At 41.7% G+C, this 26,078-nt stretch overlaps 1 protein-coding gene across 1 annotated transcript in view; it reads left to right on the top strand.

The window, feature by feature from the left end:
- The window catches only part of ITPR2 (inositol 1,4,5-trisphosphate receptor type 2), a 445,246-nt gene that overhangs the window by 389,025 nt on the left and 30,143 nt on the right, over positions 1–26,078 (top strand). The gene's annotated exons all lie outside the window — the stretch shown is intronic.

The following is a 26,078-nucleotide window of genomic DNA, read 5'->3' as shown; positions in this document are numbered from 1 at the left end:
TCCTCAGTAAGATCCATCGCAGAGGCTGTGCTTGCCGTTGCTTCCAAGTTCCATCTGTTTTGTAGAAGGTGAAGCCAACCAGCTTAGAGAGAAGCCAAAGTCACGACTAGTGTTATTGTGAGACACATTTAGTGAATAGCAATTGCGCCTGATATAAATTCTTACATATTCTTATAATAAACATAGTATGTTGGATATTTTTTTCTCATATATCAGCCTACAAAATTGTGTTCACTCTTTGAGAATGAGGCCTTAGAAGAGTCATGATCCTCTCGGCTGCTCTGTCCCAAGAATGACATTCAGTAAAGCGCCACTGCTGCTGCGGCCGGTGAGCCAGGTAACCGCGGCCCTGCGTGCTTCCCTCTGGGAGCCTAGTGTCCACTTAGATGTAAACTACAACGTAGGGAGCAGCCAAAGAGCCTTTCTGAAGGGCAGCATATTAGTAAGTGCAAGTTACTATGGCCGTAGTTGGCCTTACCTGACAATATTTATGTGTTGCAGGAGAGGTATAGGTAAGTTAGATTTTTAGAGTTCATGCTTTTTTATTATTGACTTGCATCCTACTATAAATAGTTTTCTCTACATTCTTAATATGACTGTGGGCAGAACCTAATATTGTTTCTTTTTTCTCCTCATTTCTGTTTGTATCCTTTCTCCCTTATGAATTAGGAGAAAAGCTAGTCATTTTGATGATATGCATTCACAGTCATTATGTATATATTCTCGATCTCAGGGCACTCAGAGACCATCTATGTGAAACATTTTGTTTCTGCTTGCTGGGGAAAAAACCATGGAAAGCATAGCACTTAAAATGTCACCTCACATTGCTATATTTTTTCAAAGTTTGAGGAAATTTAAATTTGTATGGGTTGGGGGACATCCATTATGTCCCTTGGACTAAAAGATTTCAGGGAGTGCACTGAAGAGTCTGATAGATTCCTTCTGTGCAAAGGAATTTAGAGCTTAGGGAGAGGGAGAGGGAAATACTAAAACACAAGTAGAATAAGCTAAATTCCCCCAGAGTAGAACAAATGAAAATCTGTGACGGCTGAAAGATGTAGAGTGACATTCAGCTGGGAGGTGGTGGAGGGGAATTGGCGTGTGTGTGTGTGTGTGTGTGTGTGTGTGTGTGTGTGTGTCTGTGTGTGTGTGTTGGGTGCAGCACAGCAGACATGGTAGGATTGGTGCAGATTAGGGGTGTCCCCTGGATTAAGAATGAGTTCCTGTAAGAGGGAACAGCCTGAACAAGGCATGAAAGTGACATGCAGACACTAAGCGGAGTACTTAACTGCCCAGCTTCATGGGCACACAGCACCCCCGTAAGGAAGCTCTGGGAGAGAAAAGTAGATGTGACTTTTGAGTAATAAGTATAGGTGTTGAGACATTATTTCATCAGCAATGCAAAGTCACTGGAAGTTCTAACAAGGGAATACTGTAGCCTTGAATCGTAGCTAGCCAGGCTACCAAGGCTGGTCCAGAGAGGGGCAGGATGAAGTCAGAGGTGGCATTTGGCCGTCAGTGCTATTAGGGGTGGGGGCCTGGGAGGAGGAGGGCAGGTGCAGGACCCCACGATGAGCCGACCTGGCGTCACGATCCCGGTCACTGGGGGAGGGTGGTGCACTGGCTTCAGGAGGGCTGTTTGTTAGGAAGGGAAGCTGGTCAGAGACTTGTTGGTTTTGAAGTGAGACTGGAGGCAGAGTGGTGGATCAGGAAGGACCGCGTAGTGACAGAAGCATGAGCCTTACAGCCAGGAAGGTCTGGGCTCAAACCTTAGTTCTAACACTTATTTGCTGTATGGAATATGGTGGGTAAATCTTTGCATCTACCTGGGCCTCTATCCTCTCATCTAAAAGGGAGAAAACTGGAGTGAGATCAGTGAGATGATCATTTAAAACGTGGCTAGCACAGTGTAGGTCCTCAGTCACGGCCAGCTTTCACTCAGGGAATGACAGCTGGAGCCATCAGATAGAGAGAAGGGGGAGAAGGGAGAAAGTATAAAGAGAGGAGGGTAGAAGACAGCGACAGAGCCTGGGGCATCCCCAGGGAAAAGAAATAAGACAAGGAAAAGAAGAGAAGAAAAGGGGCAGAGGGAGAACCAGGAAGTGGGATGCATCAGAAGCTAAGAGGTGAGCATTTCAGCATTTCAGGATTCAATAGCGTCCTTTGCTGCAAAGAGACCCAAAAGAGGAGGTGGGTCTCACAAAGCCTTTGAATTTTGTAATAAGGAAATAGCAGGTGACTTACCAGAAATGAAGACAGCTGTGAAGACGTTGGCCCGTCTTTAGCCTTAACATTAAAACCAGCTTTTTGCACTTGCACTTGAAAAGTTAAGTCTCCACGTTCTTGTCCATTATTTCCGTCCATCCCCTTCGGTGAGAGTTCTCTCCAGACCCATGACAGGACGGAGAGGAGCCTATGAGCTTCTGCCAGCATAAAGTGTCTCATTCTCGTCCAAGCCACGCACATTCAAGAAAACAGGCACCATTCCTGAATTGCAGTGGCCAGGAGAGAGATACTAAGCTTAGGACTGGCAGAAACAAGAAGTCGTCTGTGTGGAAGAACGTTCATTTACTGAAATAGCGTTTTTGGAAAACCTCTAGAAATCTGTAGCTGATGGATCTGATTCCAAAAATCTGTTGCTCCAAGATCTGTGGAGATAAGGGCCTTGTAATCCTGACCTAGGGAGAGATTTTAGAGCCCAAAGCAATTTGGAGCACACGTACAGCTCAATTCAAAAACTGTTATTTTTGTTCTCTCTCCAACCCAGAGGTACCTACTCTGAACAGTTTGGTAGGAAACCATGCAGACATTTTCCCACCACTTTTACTTTTGCTGCTTAAAAGTGGGTTCATTTACCAAGGTGATTTAAGTGCTTGTTTACCAAGAGAGCTTTGAAAGAAGCTTCAAATTCTTTATACATGATGTAGCTTTTATTTTCAAGGATTTATGCAAAAGGAAATGAGGTAGTTCCTCATATTTGTTCATAAAACAACCCATCTGAATTCTGCTACACCATTTAAGTAGATCTGGTTTGTACCTTGGGACCCTTAGGAAATGCCCCCAGCCGTTTGGTGAGGTGAGAAAAACAAGAATATAGTAAGTGTGGGGGATGTTTCTCACCTCTCTATTTTTTCACTTCCATTATTTCAACTTCATACTTTATTCCTATGTCAAGAAGGAATATTTATACCAATATGTGTTAAAACATACATTATAAATAATTAATTTCTAGAAGTTAGAATCTCAGGAAATATATTTGTGCCTCTCCATCCATCCAATAATAGAATCAAGACTCTGAAATATTAACAGAAACGTATTTCCTCACCCCTGCCTTCAAACCCTCAACAAAGCTGTTTAAATATCCATTGTCTGATTATCTTAATGAACACAAAGCGTCTTTTGGAGATGGGGAGTAGATCAGGGTGTTTGGGGCATATATTTTCTTCTGACAAGTCAACCCTCATTTTTGATAAGAGAATTGCTATTTTGAGGTAGTATTTATTGGGAACAGAAAATGAGAAGGGAAAGGAAGGTCCATGCAGGAAAGTAAAAATAATGAAAGGGAATCCAGTAAACTAGAGGAAAGCTTATAAAAGGAGGAGTCCTCCAGCCTGAGCTGGTAATGGCCTTTGAGCATCACCAAGCCCTTTTGCTTCTCCCATTATCCAAAGAATGATGACTGAAGAGGAGCAAACAAAATAGAGATCATTATTAGAAAAAAAATATTCTTGAGGCTTTTAGATGCTTCTCTAACATTTGGGGGACATTTTCAGATTTTCAGTGTTCATTTTCTGAGACATGTTAGGACCTTCAAGGGTCTTCATTACTTAATGTGACCAACAGTGGGCTCCAAACCAGAGGTGCCTGGGAGGAAAGGTATCCAGCATGTTCCACTGTACTGGGCTGCCACCGCGCCCCTGGCTGGCCGTCCTCCGTCATGACCATGGGGCTGGGGAACCACTTTTCATTTCAGTGCATGGCTGGCTCTTTAAAGCTCTACTACTTACTTGACTTGATGAAAACCTGTTACCTGCCACCATGGTGATGTCTGCTAGGACAATTTAACTCATGTTTTGTTAGCATAATAATTGTCTGTTAGGGCACAAAAAATAGTTGGAAGGTTCTTGAAGGTCACAACCAGGAACAGAGTAGCTCTTTGAGTGATATCAGGGCAGGTGATATTTGTGATATGTTTTTAAAAGCAATTCAATACACACTGAGTGCCTCCTGTATGCTAGCAGCTGTGTGTGGGTTTGGTACATGAGCATAAATAAGAAATAATCTCTTCTCTCAGGAAGCTCCAAACATTTATTACATGAATAACAAAATAATGAGTGAATTAACAAATGAACTGTTTCTTCTTAGCCCTGTGGTAGTTGGACATAATTTACGGAAAAATTCAGTAAAATCATTGCAGCAGTTTGGAGCGTGAATTTCTCATTAGTCAAATGTCATCTTTCCCCTTTTTTAAAATCAGAAGGTGAAGATGCTGCAGGAGGGGTTATGCCACCTGCACCAAGCATAATGAAGGCGATATTAAAATTCAGGTGGCGATTTGAGAGACAAGGCAATTTAATCCCTCTGCCGTCTCTTTCACAACGTTGCTCAAGCCCCACTCCTCCCAGACATGCACAGATCCTCGGGAGTGTGTCCTAAGCTGCTCTTCCAGGAGGGAGGTGAGCCTGAACAGTGGGGGGCAGGAGGGTTTCAGCATATCTCCCCATTAACACTGAATTCTTCCTTGAATCATCCGTTAAGACCTCAGAAAGAGAGGGATCCATCCTTTAAATGCAATAGAAAAGAAATCTAGTCATCCATTACTTTAGCTATGTAAGGAAGAAAAAGAATTAGCAGTTTTCCAGATGTTTTCTATGTCTGGAACTCAAAATCAATCTTGTTTAGTTAAACCATATTTTCAACAGTAACTTGAAATGGGGGAGGTTTGGGGGCTTATAAAAGACATTGAGGCTTCTAAGATTTATATGCATCCATCTTATATCAGCAATATTTGCCAAGTTAATTTCTGCATTATTGTTATGTATCATAATTATGAAATTATATGTTCTGATTCTATTGTTCCTAATTTACTCTAATTGTGTAATTGGGTCTAATTAAGGCAATTATGTAACTGCTTAATCTTTAAAACCTGTTAAAGACTTGAGAACTTAATAAGATACTTTCTAAAATATTTGCATTTCAAGGCAAGCCTAGGGGGTCTTTGCAGGTCAGAAGGCCCAGTTAAGAAGTAAATGTATACATTCAAGGGGACACCCTCTTCACTTGCCATATTTTAAGTCCAGACATGTGTCTTCAATTTAAGTGGGATCTTTTTCAGTTCTCAACTTGATTTCAGTGTCGCTGTGGGACCTCTCCTCTGCATTATTCTGATTTCCTCTTCCATATTCCTGTGTCAGATCCATAACCCTGCCACATTTTTGCACACATGTTAACATCTTTCTAGTCCACTTTTTGGGTTGCAAAATAGAAACACAAGTCCTTAACAGTGTGAGTGTGGCTATACACACAGTCTTCATCTTTAAGATTCTATCCTCCATGCTGGAAGTGGGGGTGAGTGTGGGGATGGGGGCACAAGGATTTAGGTCAAATAGTGTTTAAATTTGTGGATGGAGGCAGGATGGAGAATAAAAACAAAGGCAGGCTGCTGAGGTGCTGACTGAGATGTCACTGACTACTTCCTGAACTGATCAGAAACTGAATCTGCTGGTGTCCAGGTGATAATCCCCAAAAGTTCAGGAAACCAAAAATGGTTTCTGCTTTTCTAATCAGTGTTTAAGGAGAAGCACCATGTAAGGGAATAAACTTGGGTTTGCGATTCTGAAGTTTGACTTACAGTTTCCATTCACAATATTGTTGACTTGACTTACCCCTCTGCACTTCCACTTTACCCGTCAGTGACGTAAGTGTCACCAGCCAGGTAGACTAGAACCTGGCGAATTGTGCTTGGATCCTGAAGGTCTCCTGCTGTGCCAGGCCCCATCCCTTTAGCTGCTGGAACTGGGGAGAAGGAATGGCAGGGATCCCAGAGGAAGACCCTGGACAGAGAAGGCTGCAGGGGGCCAGGAGCTTCATGGAAGGCTTGGGGCAGTGGCAAATCTGACCACGAGGAAATACTGCGGTAGTTTTAGCAACTAGTTCAGCCTTATCCGTGCCTATCAGCTAAATATCGGCCCTGGTTATAAGAAGACTTTTGTGGCAGAGTTGCTATGAGGACCCAGTAAAATCACGCATCCTGACAATATTGCTGGTGTAGCTGGCATCTGACAAGTGCTCACTGTGCACTAGGCGCTGTGCCAAGTGTTGGACACACACGATCTCTTTTAAGGCCTTGTAACCACCATAGGAGGCACTTTCATTATCATCCCCACTCCACCCACAAGGAAGTGGGCTTAGAGAGCACTGGTGGCTTGCCCAGGGTTGCAGAGCCAGTGGGTAGGGAAGCAGTGGTCGCACTGGGCCAGGCACACGCAGGTGGGCAGCACGTGTCCCGCTGTCATTCAGCGCTGTACCGTGTAGGAAGCCGGAAGCAGTGGCTCCTCTGCGAGCAGGCTGGGCTGGACCTCCCCCCGCACTCTCAGCGCATACCTCGTGCTCTCCAGAAGACAGACCATAAACCTGCCATGCTGGGCAGGGAGTGGACCTGCTTGGGAGATGGGAAGTCAGCTGCCAACCCTGCAATGGCAGGAAGGCCCGAGAGGAATTTGAATAGGAAAAATGTACTCACTTGAAGCTGACTGGGAACTGAAAGCTTCCTACACAGATTAGAAGTATTATAATTATTACCATTGCAGGCAAGAAAGACAGAGGCTGCAGGGACGTCTCAGTTTAACATGACAAGCATTTACCTGGGGGCACCATGCATGCACGAGGCACTGATAGAAACAAGAATAAAACATCGTCACTGCCCTCTCAGAACCACAATTTAACGGAAAGGATGGCTATATTCACTGCAAACTATAGCGCCAAGCAGGACTCTGGTGAGAGGACAGACATCAAACATGTACCTTAATTATACTGCTGCACCTCTGTTTATAACCCTCAGTGGTACTGAGAATAAAATCCAGCTCTTTCCCCTGACCCCATATACTGCCTGGCATCAACCTACTTCAACAATCTCACCTCATCCCACCTTCCTTAGCCAACTGCAGTTCAACCACATCAGCCCATTTCTTTTTCTCCAAAATCCACTAACCTAGACCTGGGGCCACTTTTCCCTGGTCAGAGCCTCGGCAGGTGGTGCCTTCTGTTTGCATCTGTTCTCTAGCTCTGTCCGTGGGTGGTACCTTCCCTGACACCCCCACTCCGGTCACTTTCTCCTCTGTCACCTTTATAACACCTATTCTAATCTGACCCGAACATTGTCTTTATATTCCTTCATGTGTGTATCCCTCTCCACGGCAACCTAGGCATTTGTTTTGTTCACTGCTGTATTCCCACCACCTAAATTCATGCCCAGCACTGCGTAGGCACTAAGCATAGATTTGTTGAAGAAAACGAGTAAGACGTACAGCCGCTGGAGGCCAGATGTCAAGACAGTTCTTTGTGGCTGGAAGCACTGGGGGACAGTGGCACAGGGACGACTGGGAGGACAGCTAGCCCTGGAAAGGATTTTGACAGAGGGATGAAGGTGAATATATTCCAGGCCATATGTGCATCCTAAAGGGAAAGGGTGAACAATGAAAGAGAAAGAAAACTAATTAAGTTTATGATAGTGCCAATAACTTTTCATGTCATCTTATTTAATTACACCCATTATATGTAAATGGAGGCTCAGAGAAATTACATTCCCCAAGATGCTCAGTAAATATGTGCTTGAGGCAGGATGCAGATTTTTCTAGGGCTGTTGTCTGTGATTTTACCTTTAGCTATGCCTTTGCCCAGTGGAGAATCAGGTAAAACTTGACTAAGATCAAATATATATAAGTCAAGTGTTGGGATAAAAACAAAAACAAAAGCCAAAAAACATCCTTTAGAAAGAAGGAAACTCCTTCTGCTTCTCCCATATTTCAAGGAATTAGCATTCTTAGCCTCTAAGCTGTGGGAGTTCAGGTATAGTCTCAAATGCCTTGAAATTGCAGGCCCATAAATTATTTCCCATCAGTTAAGTATTTGTTCCTTTAACACATACAGGTTGACTGCCTACTGTGCTCCAGGTGCTGGGCTGCCTAAGGATTCATGGTTGAGGCAGATAGCCTAACTTCCTTCAGGAAGCTGTGATGAAATACAGGAGACAGAGAAGTCAAGAAAAGATGTGAAAGCACAGTGCAGTGGGGGAGCCTGCCGTGGGGCAGATGGCCGGGATGGGAGGCTTCCCAAGGTCATGGCCAGATGCTTGAGTTACTCGGGTAAATGAGGAGTGGGCCTAGGAGGGAGCAGTTGGGGCGGTCTGTAGGAAGACTGAGGCTCTCCAGGAGGGCCACAGGCAAAGGGACAGCCAGGGGCCAGGTCATGAGGCCTTGTATGCTTAGGAGCCTTACTTTATCCTGAAAGCTAAGGTTAGCTCTTCAGAGATAATTAAACCCAAAAGACGAGGTCAGGTGTGTATTTTAGAAATGCTCCATGGTGGCATAAGAAATGGGTACAAGAGGGCCAGCCTGGAGCAGGAAAATAAAACAGAAAGATTTCATTACCTGCTAACAGTGATGAGAGCTGATATGAAATGCTACTGGAGATTCAGAAGAAATGGTGGGTATGAAAAGATTCAGGCAGAGGATTTACTGAAGTGAGCGGTAGGTGGTTTTGGTCTCTGCCCTAAGATAGTTGGTGGGAGTGGTTTGAGCAGTGGGGTTCAACCTAAATCCTAAAGGTTCTATAGGAATAAGTTAAGGGCATGTGATAATCTCAGTTTACCTCATAGTGTCCAAGTGCGTGGGTCCTGTTAGGATTTCCAAGTGCATAAGGCCAACAAGAAACTGAATACGTACATGGGTCAGGAATTCTAATGAGTTTAAAATGAGCAGTCCACCAAAATAGATAAGCTACCACAAGGGAAAGATTTCAGTCTCTTTGGTTCACTAGGAGCTTAGAACAGTACCTGGTGTACAGTAGATACTCAATAGAGATTTGTTAAGTCATCATAAAGATTTGTAAATCACTGCAGTATCCTTGATATTTGAAATCACAGATTTGGATGAGGTTATCTGAGGGATACTATATGTAGTGAATAAATCAAAGAGAGCATGCCCTTAGACTGAAAGACACAGATCTATAACTGCTAATTAATACTAATAATAACTGTGATGATAACAGTAATAATAATGTCAAGAGTCTACCACCCAGATTTTACTGGTCAAAAAGTGGAATCAGAAAAAGAAAAACAATTTTCATAGGAAGGCTCCGAAAGAATTTTAGCTTTTCATGAGATGTTGAGGTTATAGGTGTTCTGGTCAGTTTATAGATATCTTATGATTAATTAGTATGAAATTGTGCTGCAAGCCCGAATGTTGACAGTGAAATGATTTGGATTGTGTTCAATATGTAGAAGCCTCTTTGAAACAGTGACCCATTCTAAGTCATATAATTTAAAGGGAACTTCACATCTCTGATTCTCATAACCTTAATAAAAAGATTTCTTCCCACCATGCCCAAGAAAATTCTTGTTTCCCAGTTCTAGTCATTACCGTAAGATCTTGTTCAATTCTCAGTTGGCTTTCTGGAATAATAATGTCCACATTGTTAGGACTGATACATTTTACTCAGAAATTCTGGCTTTCTTCCAGAGAATAACAGATGCCATCAAAATGTGAGTTGTGGGAATGAGAACTATATACCGTAAAGCCCCACGACTTCTAATGGTTTTTAATTGACTAGCGTAGCCTGTGCCATGTCATGAGTAATTAGTTGAGATGTCAGTTAAGCTGAAACACTACTCTCGTGTTAGGGAAGGTTATCAGGCAAGCGAATTTCCATAGGATTTTGGACTGGTTTTAGGGAAAGGAATTCCTGAAAAATAATTGCTGAATTTTACCAAAGTGATTCAGCATTTGTATTTCAAAGATTAGTCATTTAATGTCACATTAGTGGAGTCAGTTGCTTTCTTGGGGATTTAGAGATCAAGGTGTTTTGAAATAATAGAATCTCAGGTGGGTTACCCAGCTCTCTGGGTCTGTTTCCTTATCTGTAAATGGGGATACACACATTCTTATTAGGATTCTTGTATGGATGAAACAAAATCACATATATCCTAGTGCCTAGAATGGTGTCTGGCTCAAGGCTCTTATTCAACAAATGTTTGGTCATTACATTTCCACTTAAAATATTTGGCTGCGTAGCGTAACACAGCTGCACTTACATACAGCTCTGCAGGCTGAGAGCATTCTGAGGCCTTCTCACGTTCAAACACTTTACTGATTCTGCAGTGATCCTCTCAGGGGTTAGGCAATAGTCAACTTCCGCATCTTTGATAAATACTTAGCATGTCCGAGGCACTGTGTTAGCCCCTGGGCGGGGGACAAAGGAGATGAAGACAGGTGTGGCCTGTTGCAGAGTTCCCTGGCTAGAGCAGAAGGCAGATCCTAAAAAGCCACCACACCAGGACAAGTCGGGCAGAGGGACCATCCTACCTTGTGGCCTCACTCAGACTCAAGTCCATTGGGCACTTGTCTCTTGCTTAAAATGAAGATCGGTAGCTCACTTAAATAGAATTGCATGAACCATTGAATCCGTTTGAATTTTACAGGTGATTTCAGGCCAGGTCTCAGCACAAAGAGGTGTGGGCATTACCCTCGGGAGTGTCCTAGAGAAGTCCCAGGGTAGGGCTCTTGTGAAAGAAGTGGGAGAAGCTGCCACCGAGGCAGAGCAAGAGTTATAAGGACAAACGTCAGCCTCGCTTCTTTACATGTTCACTTGGGGGATGAGAGGGACAGGCTCTGCCTTCTTCGTGGCTATAGGATGGAAGCAGTAAAGAAAGTCTGTTTCATTTTCCAAAGTACCTTTTAGGCTTCTCTTCAAGTGAAGAACTCACAACATTTTTCGGTCATGTAATCACCTTTGTCATTTTTTTCCAATGTTGGAAAAGTTCCAATATAAAGTGCACATTTTGCTTTAGAAGAAATTCTGGCCAAGTTTCTTTCTTCACTATTTTTGTGTCATTATTAACTTTTGAGAAAGGTTTCAAGGTGTTTGTTATTCTGATTATTGATTCACATTTCAAACATGACTGACATTAAAAAAAAAACCCAGTCTGAAATTCAGAAACTGCTGAATTCAAGGGTGGTTGATTTGAAAGGTATTGGTAACTTTGCAAAGAGATAGTTACCCAGGGTTTTCTTCTAATGATGTGGGTGCCAAGTTGGGACGTAAAGCCTCTGGCCGTGGTTCTCCTGTGACTTTGAAAAGAGACTTGACTTCATGCCCATCAATTCCTCATTCACAGCAAGAGTCTAAGTGCTTTCCAGAGTCTCTTCTGATCTAGTCCTCAAATTTGGACAACTCTCTAATTATTTAAAATAATCCTTTACATCAAATTTTGAGTACATTAAGATTTGTTTTCTGTTATAAACCATAAGCAATTGTGGTGGGAGTTCTGGAGTGCTCAGAATGCGACTGTTTGCATTTGACGCACTGGAGGTCACATATGGACTGACTCTTCCCTAGCCCCGGCCCGCGTCTGGCTGTTAAATCCCAGAGGTCTGCTGTCCACATGATTATATCTCCGTGTTGCTGGCTGTCTCCACACAGCAATGCTGATTAGGGACCAGACCTTAAAATTTTCTACTGAGACCTGGAGCTTCACAGACCGAGAGAAAATTATGTGATCCTGGTGGGGAGTTGGGAAATTTCCTCTGTCTCGGGCTGTCCCTGTGTTACAGGATGTCCAAGAATTCCTTTTTCCTGAACTGAAGGCCTCGTACTATTTATAGAAGCACTAAATCCAGTTAAAAATACCATTTTTGAAGACAAAGACATAGTACCCACAGATAAATAATAAGATAACTCAATTTATTGAAGATGATAAAATCTATTCTTACTTGAGAGCATCTTGTTTTCCTTCCTTTGTTTCCTGGTATATAACTCACTTGTGCCCAAGTAACCAAGAATAAAATAAAAGTCTGGAGTGTTGAAAGGGAGGAATTGGTGGAAGAGTGCTCTGTGTGTGTGACTGAGTGTGGCGCAGTGTTTTAGACTTAGACTGGGGGACTTCGGGAGCCTCGGCAGGTAATTCAACCTTCCTGTGTCTCAGCTTCTCCATCTGTAAAATGGGTAAACTACCAATAGGATTTTTACGAGGATTAAACAAGTTAATATTTATACAGTATCTGACACATAGTAAATGTTGTTACATTACATTTTACAATATCCATGAGTGTTTGAAGATCAGAATAGCATTTCAGGGCTCAAGAATTTACTACTTGTTCAGCACCTTCCATTTCGTGTTTAGCATGTCTATAGCGATGGGTCCCATACTGTAGGGAGCACAAATAAAGGACAGATAAATTCCCTGCCTTCAAGAATCTTGGGTCTAATCGGGAGAACATAGCATATGGTCCTGAAGGTTGCATGATAGTATCAGGGGGCAGCATTTGATTGAAGAGCTACAGATGAGAGTCTATACTGCAGGTTGGGGAGAGGAGATTGTAAAGGAGAAGAAAGGTGCAGATTTGAGTAAGAGAAATCAAAGCATGGAGTGGGGGTGCCCAACCCCCTATATTAAGTTGGGGCTAAGTGGTAGCAGTAATTAAGGGCCCAAGGCAAGGAGTACCTGCATGACCCTTTGAAAAAAAGAGACATTTATGATTTTTAAGGAGAAGAATTACATTATTTTTTAGAGGGATTTTTTTTGTGAAGTGCCAAATAGTCCATAGTAGATTGTAGTGAAAGGACAAGAGGCCGAAAGGAGGGACACCAGTGACCGTTGACGGGTGGGAAATGTGATGGAAGGAACTGGAATAGAGAGGAAGGGAAGGGTGTGGTGGAAAGAAGCCTGACCAAGAGCAAGGGTGGGCTGCCGTCCGTGACCCGAGTGGGTTTGCCCCGTGCCCCCTTCTGCCCAGCCTGTGCCCAGCCTCCTTGGCTTTCTTTCTGAAGTTTCTGGTCCTGCCAACCATGTCTCCTGCTCTTCTCTTCACCTGGAATGATTATCTTTTTTTTTTGTAGATAATTATTTTTTATGAAGGGTAGTTGACACACAGTATTACATTAGTTTCAGGTGTACAACACAGTGATTCAACATTTATATACATGATAATTCTAGGTACCAGCTATCACCCTACCAAGCTGTTACAATATTTTGACTATATTCCTTATGCTATACATTACATCCTGGTTACTTACTTATTTTACAATTGGAAGTGTGCACTTTTTTTGTGTGTGTGTGAGGGCATCTCTCATATGTATTGATCAAATGGTTGTTAACAACAATAAAATTCTGTATAGAAGAGTCAATGCTCAATGCACAATCATTAATCCACCCCAAGCCTAATTTTCGTCAGTCTCCAATCTTCTGAGGCATAACAAACAAGTTCTTACATGGAGAACAAATTCTTACATAGTGAATAAGTTACATGGTGAACAGTACAAGGGCAGTCATCACAGAAACTTTCGGTTTTGCTCATGCATTATGAACTATAAACAGTCAGTTCAAATATGAATACTCATTTGATTTTTATACTTGATTTATATGTGGATACCACATTTCTCTCTATATTATTATTATTTTTAATAAAATGCTGAAGTGGTAGGTAGATACAAGATAAAGGTAGAAAACATAGTTTAGTGTTGTAAGAGAGCAAATGTAGATGATCAGGTGTGTGCCTGTAGACTATGTGTTAGTCCAAGCTAGACAAGGGCATTAAAACATCCACGTATGCAGAAGATTTCTCTCAGAACAGGGGGGGTGAGGTTCTAAGCCTCACCTCTGTTGATCCCCAATTTCTCTCCTGATGGCCCCCCTGCAACTATGCCTGTCTTAGGTTGTTCCTCCCTTGAGGAATCTTACCCGTCTCTGGCTAACCAGTCATCTTCCGGGGCCATACAGGGAAATGTGAAGTTGGTAAGTGAGAGAGAAGCCTTATTGTTTGAAAAGGTTAGCTTTTTACTTCTTTGCATATTTATGCCCTGTGGCTTCTATGCCCGGCATTTGTCTTGAGGTATCTTTACCACTTGGAAGAATTATGATACTCGGTAAATTTGATATGAGGCACGAATTCTATTTAAGGGTTGTAATTAGGAAGGAGGAAGAAAAGCTATAGAAGTAGCAGGTGGAAGAAAACATGGGAAGATTGATTATTTCTTTGACATATCTTCTTGTAGAGTAACTTCAGCATGTATAGGTTTCAAACTACTAATTAAATTGCGCACACACATTAACATAATAGGAGTATAGTTACATAACCAAAGCATACCTGTAATTACCAGCCATCTCCAGTGAAACCAAGAAAACCAGTTAGGCTCCTTAGGCATTTGTGAAAACTTATCTATGATATGGTGGATATTGTCCAACTGAACTTGAACAGTCTGAGAGAAATCAGACAAATTAAAACAACCCATTCCTGGGGACTGTTCACATCCCATATGTTCTTTTAACAGTAAATAGTCTGTAGTTGTAAGATTTTGGAGCGCTACAATTTGCACTTCTCCTAATTCTTGGTTGAGTTCCAACAGTACAGATCCAGTCAAATTTGTTGTTTCACTGTATGCACAGGCCAGCTTAGATATCTCCTTCATTCCCATGGCAAGTCCAGGAGCTGGTGGGTTGAGTGCATCTACAGCTGTAGCAGTGCGTGGATCTTTGTTGGGGTTTTTTTGATGATCATCTTCTGGCATGAGTCTTCCAGAGAGTGCTGATGTTGGAAGTTCTCTTTCATATCGTATCTTAGTTCATTTTCAGGGTAGCCAAATTAGGCTTTGATCCTCTGTATAAACACAAACAGACCCTTTGCCTACACTTTTATATGCCCTTTATACCCTTGTGTAGAGCTCATTGGAGGTCACCACACAGGAACTGCCTTTTTTTTTTTTTTTTTTTGGGTATCACTAATCTACACTTACATGACGAATATAATGTTTACTAGGCTCACCCCTATACCAGGTCTCCCCTATAAACCCCTTTACAGTCACTGTCCATCTGTATAGCAAAATGTTGTAGAATCACTACTTGCCTTTTCTGTGTTGTACAGCCCTCCCCTTTCTCCCACCCCCCCATGCATGCTAATCTTAATACCCCCCTACTTCTCCCCCTCTCTTATCCCTCCCTACCCACCCATCCTCCCCAGTCCCTTTCCCTTTGGTACCTGTTAGTCCATTCTTGAGTTCTGTGATTCTGCTGCTGTTTTGTTCCTTCAGTTTTTCCTTTGTTCTTATATTCCACAGATAAGTGAAATCATTTGGTATTTCTCTTTCTCCACTTGGCTTCTTTCACTGAGCATAATACCCTCCAGCTCCATCCATGTTGCTGCAAATGATTGGATTTGCCCTTTTCTTATGGCTGAGTAGTATTCCATTGTGTATATGTACCACTTCTTCTTTATCCATTCATCTATCGATGGACATTTAGCTTGCTTCCAATTCTTGGCTATTGTAAATAGTGCTGCAATAAACATAGGGGTGCATCTGTCTTTCTCAAACTTGATTGCTGCGTTCTTAGGGTAAATTCCTAGGAGTGGAATTCCTGGGTCAAATGGTAAGTCTGTTTTGAGCATTTTGATGTACCTCCATACTGCTTTCCACAATGGTTGAACTAATTTACATTCCCACCAGCAGTGTAGGAGGGTTCCCCTTTCTCCACAGCCTCGCCAACATTTGTTGTTGTTTGTCTTTTGGATGGCAGCCATCCTTACTGGTGTGAGGTGATACCTCATTGTAGTTTTAATTTGCATTTCTCTGATAATTAGCGATGTGGAGCATCTTTTCATGTGTCTGTTGGCCATCTGTATTTCTTTTTTGGAGAACTGTGTGTTCAGTTCCTCTGCCCATTTTTTAATTGGGTTATTTGTTTTGTTTGTTGAGGCATGTGAGCTCTTTATATATTCTGGACGTCAAGCCTTTATCGGATCTGTCATTTTCAAATATATTTTCCCATACTATAGGGATCCTTTTTGTTCTATTGATGGTGTCTTTTGCTGTACAGAAGCTTTTCAGCTTAATATAGTCCCACTTGTTCATTTTTGCTGTTGTTTTCCTTGCCCGGGGAGATATGTTCAAGAAGAGGTCACTCATGTTTATGTCTAAGAGGTTTTTGCCTATGTTTTCTTCCAAGAGTTTAATGGTTTCATGACTTACATTCAGGTCTTTGATCCATTTTGAGTTTACTTTTGTATATGGGGTTAGACAATGGTCCAGTTTCATTCTCCTACATGTAGCTGTCCAGTTTTGCCAGCACCATCTGTTGAAGAGACTGTCATTTGGCCATTGTATGTCCATGGCTCTTTTATCAAATATTAATTGACCATATATGTGTGCGTTAATGTCTGGATTCTCTAGTCTGTTCCATTGGTCTGTGTCTCTGTTCTTGTGCCAGTACCAAAGTGTCTTGATTACTATGGCTTTATAATAGAGCTTGAAGTTGGGGAGTGAGATCCCCCTTACTTTATTCTTCTTTCTTAGGATTGCTTTGGCTATTCAGGGTCTTTGGAGTTTCCATATGAATTTTTGAATTATTTGTTCCAGTTCATTGAAGAATGTTGCTGGTAGTTTCATAGGGATTGCATCAAATATGTATATTGCTTTGGGCAGGATGGCCATTTTGACTATATTAATTCTTCCTAGCCACGAGCATGGGATGAGTTTCCATCTGTTAGTGTCCCCTTTAATTTCTCTTAAGAGTGACTTACAGTTTTCAGAGTATAAGTCTTTCACTTCTTTGGTTAGGTTTATTCCTGGGTATTTTTTTTTTTATGCAATTGTGAATGGAGTTGTTTTCCTGATTTCTCTTTCTGTTGGTTCATTGTTAGTATATAGGAAAGCTACAAATTTCTGTGTGTTGATTTTGTATCCTGCAACTTTGCTGTATTCCGATATCAGTTCTAGTAGTTTTGGGGTGGAGTCTTTAGGGTTTTTTATGTACAGTATCATGTCATCTGCAAATAGTGACAGTTTAACTTCTTCTTTACCAATCTGGATTCCTTTTAATTTTTTGTTTTGTCTGATTGCCGTGGCTAGAACCTCCAGTACTATGTTAAATAACAGTGGGGAGAGTGGGCATCCCTGTCTAGTTCCCGATCTCAGAGGAAATGCTTTCAGCTTCTCGCTGTTCAATATAATGTTGGCTGTGGGTTTATCATAGATGGCCTTTATTATGTTGAGGTACTTTTCCTCTATTCCCATTTTGCTGAGAGTTTTTAACATGAATGGATGTTGAACTTTGTCAAATGCTTTTTCAGCATCTATGGAGATGATCATGTGGTTTTTGTCTTTCTTTTTGTTGATGTGGTGGATGATGTTGATGGACTTTCGAATGTTGTACCATCCTTGCATCCCTGGGATGAATCCCACTTGGTCATGGTGTATGATCCTTTCGATGTATTTTTGAATTTGGTTTGCTAATATTTCGTTGAGTATTTTTGCATCTACGTTCATCAGGGATATTGGTCTGTAGTTTTCTTTTTTGGTGGGGTCTTTGCCTGGTTTTGGTATTAGGGTGATGTTAGCTTCATAGAATGAGTTTGGGAGTATCCCCTCCTCCTCTATTTTTTGGAAAACTTTAAGGAGAATGGGTATTATGTCTTCCCTGTGTGTCTGATAAAATTCTGAGGTAAATCCATCTGGCCCGGGAGTTTTGTTCTTTGGTAGTTTTTTGATTACCGCTTCAATTTCATTGCCGGTAATTGGTCCGTTTAGATTTCCTGTTTCTTTCTGGGTCAGTCTTGGAAGGTTGTATTTTTCTAGGAAGTTGTCCATTTCTCCTAGGTTTCCCAGCTTGTTAGCATATGGGTTTTCATAGTATTCTCTAATAATTCTTTGTAGTTCTGTGGGGTCCATCGTGATTTTTCCTTTCTCGTTTCTGATACTGTTGATTTGTGTTGACTCTCTTTTCCTCTTAATAAGTCTGGCTAGAGGCTTATCTATTTTGTTTATTTTCTCGAAGAACCAGCTCTTCGTTTCTTGATTTTTGCTATTGTTTTATTCTTCTCAATTTTATTTATTTCTTCTCTGATCTTTATTATGTCCCTCGTTCTGCTGACCTTAGGCCTCATTTGTTCTTCTTTTTCCAATTTCGATAATTGTGACATTAGACCGTTCATTTGGGATTGTTCTTCCTTTTTTAAATATGCTTGGATTGCTATATACTTTCCTCTTAAGACTCCTTTTGCTGTGTCCCACAGAAGTTGGGGCTTAGTGTTGTTGTTGTCATTTGTTTCCATATATTCCTGGACCTCCATTTTGATTTGGTCATTGATCCATTGATTATTTAGGAGCGTGTTGTTAAGCCTCCATGTGTTTGTGAGCCTTTTTGCTTTCTTTGTACAGTTTATTTCTAGTTTTATGCCTTTGTGGTCTGAAAAGTTGGTTGGTAGGATTTCAATCTTTTGGAATTTACTGAGGCTCTTTTTGTGGCCTAGTATGTGGTCTATTCTGGAGAATGTTCCATGTCCACTTGAGAAGAATGTATATCCTGTTGCTTTTGGATGTAGACTTCTGTAGATGTCTATTAGGTCCATCTGTTCTACTGTGTTGTTCAGTGCTTCCGTGTCCTTACTTATTTTCTGCCCGGTGAATCTCTCCTTTGGGGTGAGTGGTGTGTTGAAGTCTCCTAGAATGAATGCATTGCAGTCTATTTCCCCCTTTAGTTCTGTTAGTATTTGTTTCACATATGCTGGTGCTCCTGTGTTGGGTGCATATATATTTAGAATGGTTATATCCTCTTGTTGGACTGAGCCCTTTATCATTATGTAGTGTCCTTCTTTATCTCTTGTTAGTTTCTTTGTTTTGAAGTCTATTTGCAACCCCTGCTTTCTTCTCGCTGTTGTTTGCCTGAAATATGTTTTTCCATCCCTTGACTTTTAGTCTGTATATGTCTTTGGGTTTGAGGTGAGTTTCTTGTAAGCAGCATATAGATGGGTCTTGCTTTTTTATCCATTCTATTACCCTGTGTCTTTTGATTGGTGCATTCAGCCCATTAACATTTAGGGTGACTATTGAAAGATATGTACTTATTGCCATTGCAGGCTTTAAATTCGTGGTTACCAAAGGTTCAAGGTTAGCCTCTTTAGTATCTTACTGCCTAACTTAGCTCGCTTATTGAGCTGTTATATACACTGTCTGGAGATTCTTTTCTTCTCTCCCTTCTTATTCCTCCTCCTCCATTCTTCATATGTTGGGTGTTTTGTGCTGTGCTCTTTCTAGGAGTGCTCCCATCTAGAGCAGTCCCTGTAAGATGTCCTGTAGAGGTGATTTATAAATTCCCTCAGCTTTTGTTTGTCTGGGAATTGTTTAATCACACCGTCGTATTTGAATTATAGTCGTGCTGGATACAGTATCCTTGGTTCAAGGCCCTTCTGTTTCATTGCATTAAATATATCATGCCATTCTCTTCTGGCCTGTAGGGTTTCTGTTGAGAAGTCTGATGTTAGCCTGATGGGTTTTCCTTTATAGGTGACCTTTTTCTCTCTAACTTCCTTTAAAACTCTTTCCTTGTCCTTGATCTTTGCCATTTTAATTATTATGTGTCTTGTTGTTGTCCTCCTTGGATCCTTTCTGTTGGGGGTTCTGTGTATTTCCGTGGTCTGTTCGATTATTTCCTCCCCCAGTTTGGGGAAGTTTTCAGCAATTATTTCTTCCAAGATACTTTCCATCCCTTTTCCTCTCTCTTCTTCTTCTGGAACCCCTATAGTATGGATATTGTTCCTTTTGGATTGGTCACACACTTCTCTTAACATTGTTTCATTCCTGGAGATCCTTTTGTCTCTCTCTATGTCAGCTTCTATGCATTCCTGTTCTCTGATTTCAATTCCATCAATGGCCTCTTGCATCCTATCCATTCTGCTTATAAACCCTTCCAGAGTTTGTTTCATTTCTGCGATCTCCTTTCTGGCATCTGTGATCTCCCTCCGGACTTCATCCCATCTCTCTTGCGTATTTCTCTGCATCTCTGTCAGCATGTTCATGATTCTTATTTTGAATTCTTTTTCAGGAAGACTGGTTAGGTCTGTCTCCTTCTCTGGTGTTGTCTCTGTGATCTTTGTCTGCCTGTAGCTTTGCCTTTTCATGGTGATAGGAATAGTCTGCAGAACTGGGACGAGTGACGGCTGGAAGGACTTCCTTTCTTGTTGGTTTGTGGCCCTCCTCTCCTGGGAGAACAGCGGCCTCTAGTGGCTTGTGCTGCGCAGCTGCGCGCAGACAGGGTTTCTGCTTCCTGCCCTGCTGCTATGGAGTTAATCTCCGCTGTTGCTGTGGGCGTGGCCTGGCTCGGGCAGCTGCTCCAAAGTGGTGGAGTCACGTTGGAGCAGGGGCTGCTGGGAGGCTATTTATCTCCGTAAGGGGCCTCCCTGCTCCCTGCAGCCCAGGGGTTAGGGTGCCCAGAGATCCCGGATTCCCTACCTCTGGATTAAGTGTCCCGCCCTGACCCTTTAAGACTTCCAAAAAGCACCCGCCGAAACAAAACAGCAATGACCACAAGAAAAAAAATATATATTTTTAATTTTTAAAAAAAGTTTTTAATTAAAAAAAAAAAAAAAAGGTGGCCGCTCGTTTTTCTTTATTCTCCGGCGCCAGCTTCAGGCATCTGCTCACTGGTCTTGCTGCCCTGTTTCCCTAGTATTGGGGTCCCGATCCCTTTAAGACTTCCAAAAAGCGCTCTCCAAATCCAAACAGCAAAAAATGAAAAAAGAAATGGCCGCTCGCTTTTCTTATGTCCTCCGGCACCAGGCCTCCGGTACCCACTCACCGGCCCTGCTGCCCTGTTTCCCTAGTATCCAGGGCCCCCCGCCCACACACTGTGTCTGTGCTCTGTCCCGGATGGCTGGGGCTGGGTGTTCGGCAGTCCTGGGCTCCGTCTCCCTCCCGCTCTGCCTGCTCTTCTCCCGCCGGGAGCTGGGGGGAGGGGCGCTCGGCTCCAGCGGGGCCGGGGCTTGTATCTTACCCACTTCGCGAGGCGCTGGGTTCTCTCAGGTGCGGATGTGGTCTGGATGTTGTCCTGTGTCCTCTGGTCTTTATTCTAGGAAGAGTTGTCTTTGTTATATTTTCATAGATATATGTGGTTTTTGGAGGAGATTTCCACTGCTCTACTCACGCCACCATCTTGGCTCCACCCTTGGAATGATTATCTTTAGAAATTAAAATCCTCCTTTCCTAGCCAGCCCAGTTAAATACCCCAAGCCCTTCATAGGAGCGCCTTCTGTCTTACCAGTAGATCATGCCACTATCTGAAATCATTTCCCTCTGAATTCATTAACTGTTTTTTTTTTCATTGTCTTTGTTTCCCTAGTACTGGAATCTTGAATATCCTGGTCACTGTTTCCCCAGCACCTAGAACCGTTTCTGGAGTAAAAAGGCTCTCAACACATATAGATTGAATACATGCATGAAATGACTAATCTCTGTGGTCCTTTCACACTAGTTGTTGACTTCGTAACTCAAGGTGCAAGATAAAATAAGAAAAGTGTTTGCCGGCTGTGGATGTAGCAGAAAGGAAAAGAAGTTGAAGGCTTTGAGTTTGGGTGCCTAGAAGGATACTTTTGTTGACTGAAATAGCAGTGGTTATCCCCTCCCCCAGAACATTCAGGGAGGCAGTGATTTTGGTTGCCAGCCATTCCATGTATGGTGACTAGTGGGTCTCCTAGAAGGCAGTGATGCCGTGGTTCTCGAGATTACAAAACTGAGTTTTAGGAGGGAAGAGTGACTGAAATTGAAGACGGAGTTTTAGAAATCATATGCAAGACTCATGTTTACTAACCGGTAATAACAAAGATCGATTAATTTAAAACTGTTATTTGAATGAAAATTCCACATGGGGGCAAATAATGTAAAGGAAAATGGTAAGAGATTTGAGCATGGTAAATCAATTTTAACACATAGCATCTGCATGGATTTGTTCAGTGGTTAAGACAGAGTGTGATGGTGAGATTAAAACACTCCCTTCCCTTGAGGGCCTGGCTGTGGGTAAGCTGTTCTCCCAAGCCCATTCTGTCCTGTGCAGTGACAGGGATCTGGGATGCTATTCTAACACCAACTACTGTCCTGATGCTAACCACCCACAGATTAGTGGATGCGGTCCCCAACAAGGCTGCCCTTACTCCAATGCCAACTGGTGTCCCCAGGCCATCCGCACTTCTGACTATCTGACTACAAATTGAGGTTTCCCATGACCCCTTCAGCTTTAATAATCTATTAGAATGACACACATACTCAGAGAAGCGCTATACTTCCAAGTACAGTTTTATTACAGAGGATATAGGTCAGGAATAGCCAAATGAAAAGACCCACTGGGCGGGATCTAGGTGGGTTTCAGTCCGTGCTTCTGCCTTTTCTGTGTGGAACTGAGTGCATAGTCCTCCTGGCTCGGTGACGTGGTCGCCAACCAAGATCCACTGTGCTTCCATGTACAGAGTTTTTATTGGGATTTCATAGATATGATTGACTTGATCATTTGCCACAATATTAAACTCAATCTCCAACTCTGTCCCCTTCCTGGAAGCCAGGCAAACTCAAAGGCCCAAACCTCCGATCACCCAGTTGGTCTTTCTGGTGACCAGATGCCATCCTGAGTCATCTCATCTCTTACCGTAAATTCAGGTGTGACCCAAGAGGCTCATGAATAACAGACACTCCTGTCACTCGGGAAATTCCAAGCTTTTAAAATCTCTCTCCCTCTAGAATCAGGGACCAAGACCAGTCCCATTCTTTATTGCACAGCAGAGGCACTTCCCATTTTCTGTATATGCGTCTCTTGCTATTTTTTCCCCTAAGCCCTTAATTGGAAAGGAGTTTTAAACCTTAAGTGAAAGTTAGGGCCCCTCATTCCTCTCTCTCTCTCTCTTAGACTGAACAAAACAGATGGGAATCTACTACTTACTAAACCTCCTACCACTCTAGTCCAGGTAACCTTCAGCTCTCACCTAGACTGCTGGAGGTGCCAGTAGACCAGTCTTTCTACTTCCATACTTGCCCCTCTTCTGATTATTCCTTAGAGAACAAACTGATAAGTTCTAAAATGTTAAGTCAGAATATGTAAGTGCCCTGCTAGAAACCCTCCACTGGCTTCCTAGCAATTGACTAAAATTCAGGCTTCTTGTCCAGGCCTATGGCTCTGACACCTGCCAACCTGTGCCCCTCATTCATCAGCTCCGGCCACATGGGTCTTGCTGTTCCTGTAATGCACCAAGCCTGTTCCTCCCTGGGAGTTTCTTTGTTTGTTCTTCTCTTGACCTGCAACACTACATATTTTTCACATCCTTCATGTGTCTTCTGAAGCGTCCCCACCTCAGAGAGGTTTTTCTTGTCACCTTTTCAAAAGGGGTCCCTTCTCCCTGCTTTATTATTCTTAATCCTCTTACTCTGCTTTCTTATTTCCCCAAAACATGTATTGTAATCTGACATTATGTTGTGTATTTATTATTTACTTTCTCCCTTATGTGAATGTAACCTGCGTTAGAACAACAATTTTGTTTTGTTCAATGCTATCTCATCAGGACCTAGAGCAGTAGTTAGCAAGCACATAGTATATTTTTAGTAAGTGTTTGCTGAATGAATGAATGACTGAACAAATAAAAGAACAAGAAATAAGTAATGATATATCTTCAGTGACTTACCTTCTGATAATGCAGATGATAGCTAGAAAGGAAAAAGGTATAGTAAGAACACAGGAATTAGACTGAGTTCTCTCATCCCAGCATGGCTACTTCTTAGCTGTGTGACTTTGGGCAATTTACTTAACCTTTCTGCCTTAAATTCCTCATCTGTCAAAAGAGAAAAGAAAGGATAAATAAGGTATTATTTACCTTAACACTCAAAACTGTGTTTGAAGACCTCTAGTAATGAGGAATTTTACTCCCTCCCAATAGCTATAAGTCTTCAATCCATGTAAATTCAAGTAGAATCTCTGATCAAGGCCTCCAACAGATCCAAAACTGACCTCTTGGACATAGAAGACTGAGTTAGAAACCAAGAGACATTAAGAGAGCCTGGCCAAGTTATTTAACCTCCTTTTGCTTTTCTGAAAAATATAGGGGTTGAATTAAATCTATTAAATCTATCAAAAAACTGTTTTATAATCACAACCACAAGTCTGGACAGACTTGGAAGCCAGAGGTTGATAGGAGAATCATATACCAACCTTGAAAATAAGCAGTGAGGTGCACTTCCTTATAATGTTCTGCTCATTCAATTGCGCACCTAGTAGTGCTACTATGTCAATTAAACTTATTTTGCAGGACATAACCAGTCACTGAAAAGCATGAGTCAATTGGCTTTGATTAGGTTACCAGCTCTGGTCTCACACAGGAAAATGGCAAGAAAATGGAGTTAAAGCTGGAGTCAAATGAAGTCATCAACCCATGTCAGCCATCTCTCTTCCCTCTTACTGTTTCCTCTAAAAAGTGTGATCTAAGAAGGAACAGAAGTTAGTTTATATCATACTGAAAGACAGGGCACTGTCTAAGGAGATTTAGACTAGAAACAGTGATAAGAACGCAGGTTAACACACACGAATGCAATTTCTCCATCTGGCAACATGCAAATTATTTGATATGTTCAAATTGCAGTAACACAGTTTTCCCAGAATAAATAACTTTTTCCTATTGCTCATTCTTATTTTTTTCCAAGTATGTGTCTTAGTTTGGCTCCATTGCCACATTTCTTTTCTTCATATAACTTTATTGTTTCATTAATCTTCCATATCTGCATTATGAGTTTTATCAGATTTTTATATTCAGTTGCAAATCTGTTGTGTGAAATCTTGTCCTTTCCTATCTTCATCTTTGCATCTCTCTTGTTCTCAGTAGTTTGGTGGAAGTGAATGTGAAAGAAGGTAAGATCACATCATTTTAGTAAAGAAGGAAATAAAGAGTATGTAGAAATCAGGTGAGCGATAGAGAAAGAAATCAATCAGGGTGGCAAATTGCAACTGTGGGCTAAGTGCAAAATGCTTAATGCAGTTCATTTATTGAACAAGTTTGTGGAGAAGATGGTTAAAATATATATAGAGAAGTACAGAAGTGTTTTGTTCAGTTTAAATGAGATTGATGTATTTTTTTACATTATGAAGTCTTCCAATATTTCCGACAACCCTCAATATAGTATTTTCCACAATCACCTCAAAGGGCCTTCAGAGATAAAGTACATATTTAACGTTATAAATTGGGTGTATCCAATCTATGTATAATAGAAGCCTCTACAGTCACTCAACAGAATTCGATAGATGAAGAATTGCATTATAGCTTGGAAATTTGGTGAAAGTTGAGGATTTTGAATAACTCTCTAAGACCACAGCTAACTGTCAGTGTTGTTAAATCCATCCCATGTTAAATCCAATCCATCAGATGGCACCTGCCTGATTTTCTGTAAGACCAAGTAGTCATCTTACACTTTTTTTCTGTTCACTGTGGAAAAGAAGACATAATGTTGGTTTCTATAGAGCCAGAAAAGTTTTTTCTTCCAAAATTAATAAAATCTTACAAAATGACATTTCATTCTTTTTGGGTTTAGGAACTCCAGCACAGGCACCCGTACTGGGAGAGACTGTTTACTAGATTGTTTTTTACTGGGTTGGTGTTCCTCAAAAGGAAACTTTCAAGTGAAGGTGAAGTACACCCTCCCAGATCAAGTGGGTGCTTCCCTCCTATGATGAATAGAAACGTCTGTACAAGAGAAGGAGAAGTATTCTTCTAAAACCTTGCATTTTCTTTAGTCTTTTTATCCTAAAAGAAATCCTAAAACAATAGTGAAGAAGAACAGAGTGGATTACATTTGAGTTATTCCAACCACAAGAATGTATAGAGCAGAGATAAGGCTGTAGTGAGTCCTGAAAAACCCACTTCTGCTAATGAAATATATAAATTTAATCCGAAGTCACTTTCTGTAAAATAGATACCTAATAAACAACAAAATAGCAAACTAAAATTAGCAAAAAGAATTTGTCAGCAAAGGCTTTATTAAAAAGTCACAACAGGGTGTGAAATTGTAGTTAA

The sequence above is a fragment of the Manis pentadactyla genome, chromosome 14 (assembly GCF_030020395.1).
Source record: "Manis pentadactyla isolate mManPen7 chromosome 14, mManPen7.hap1, whole genome shotgun sequence".
In the NCBI taxonomy this organism is placed as follows: Eukaryota; Metazoa; Chordata; class Mammalia; order Pholidota; family Manidae; genus Manis; species Manis pentadactyla.
This window is presented reverse-complemented; position numbering and strand designations above follow the sequence as displayed.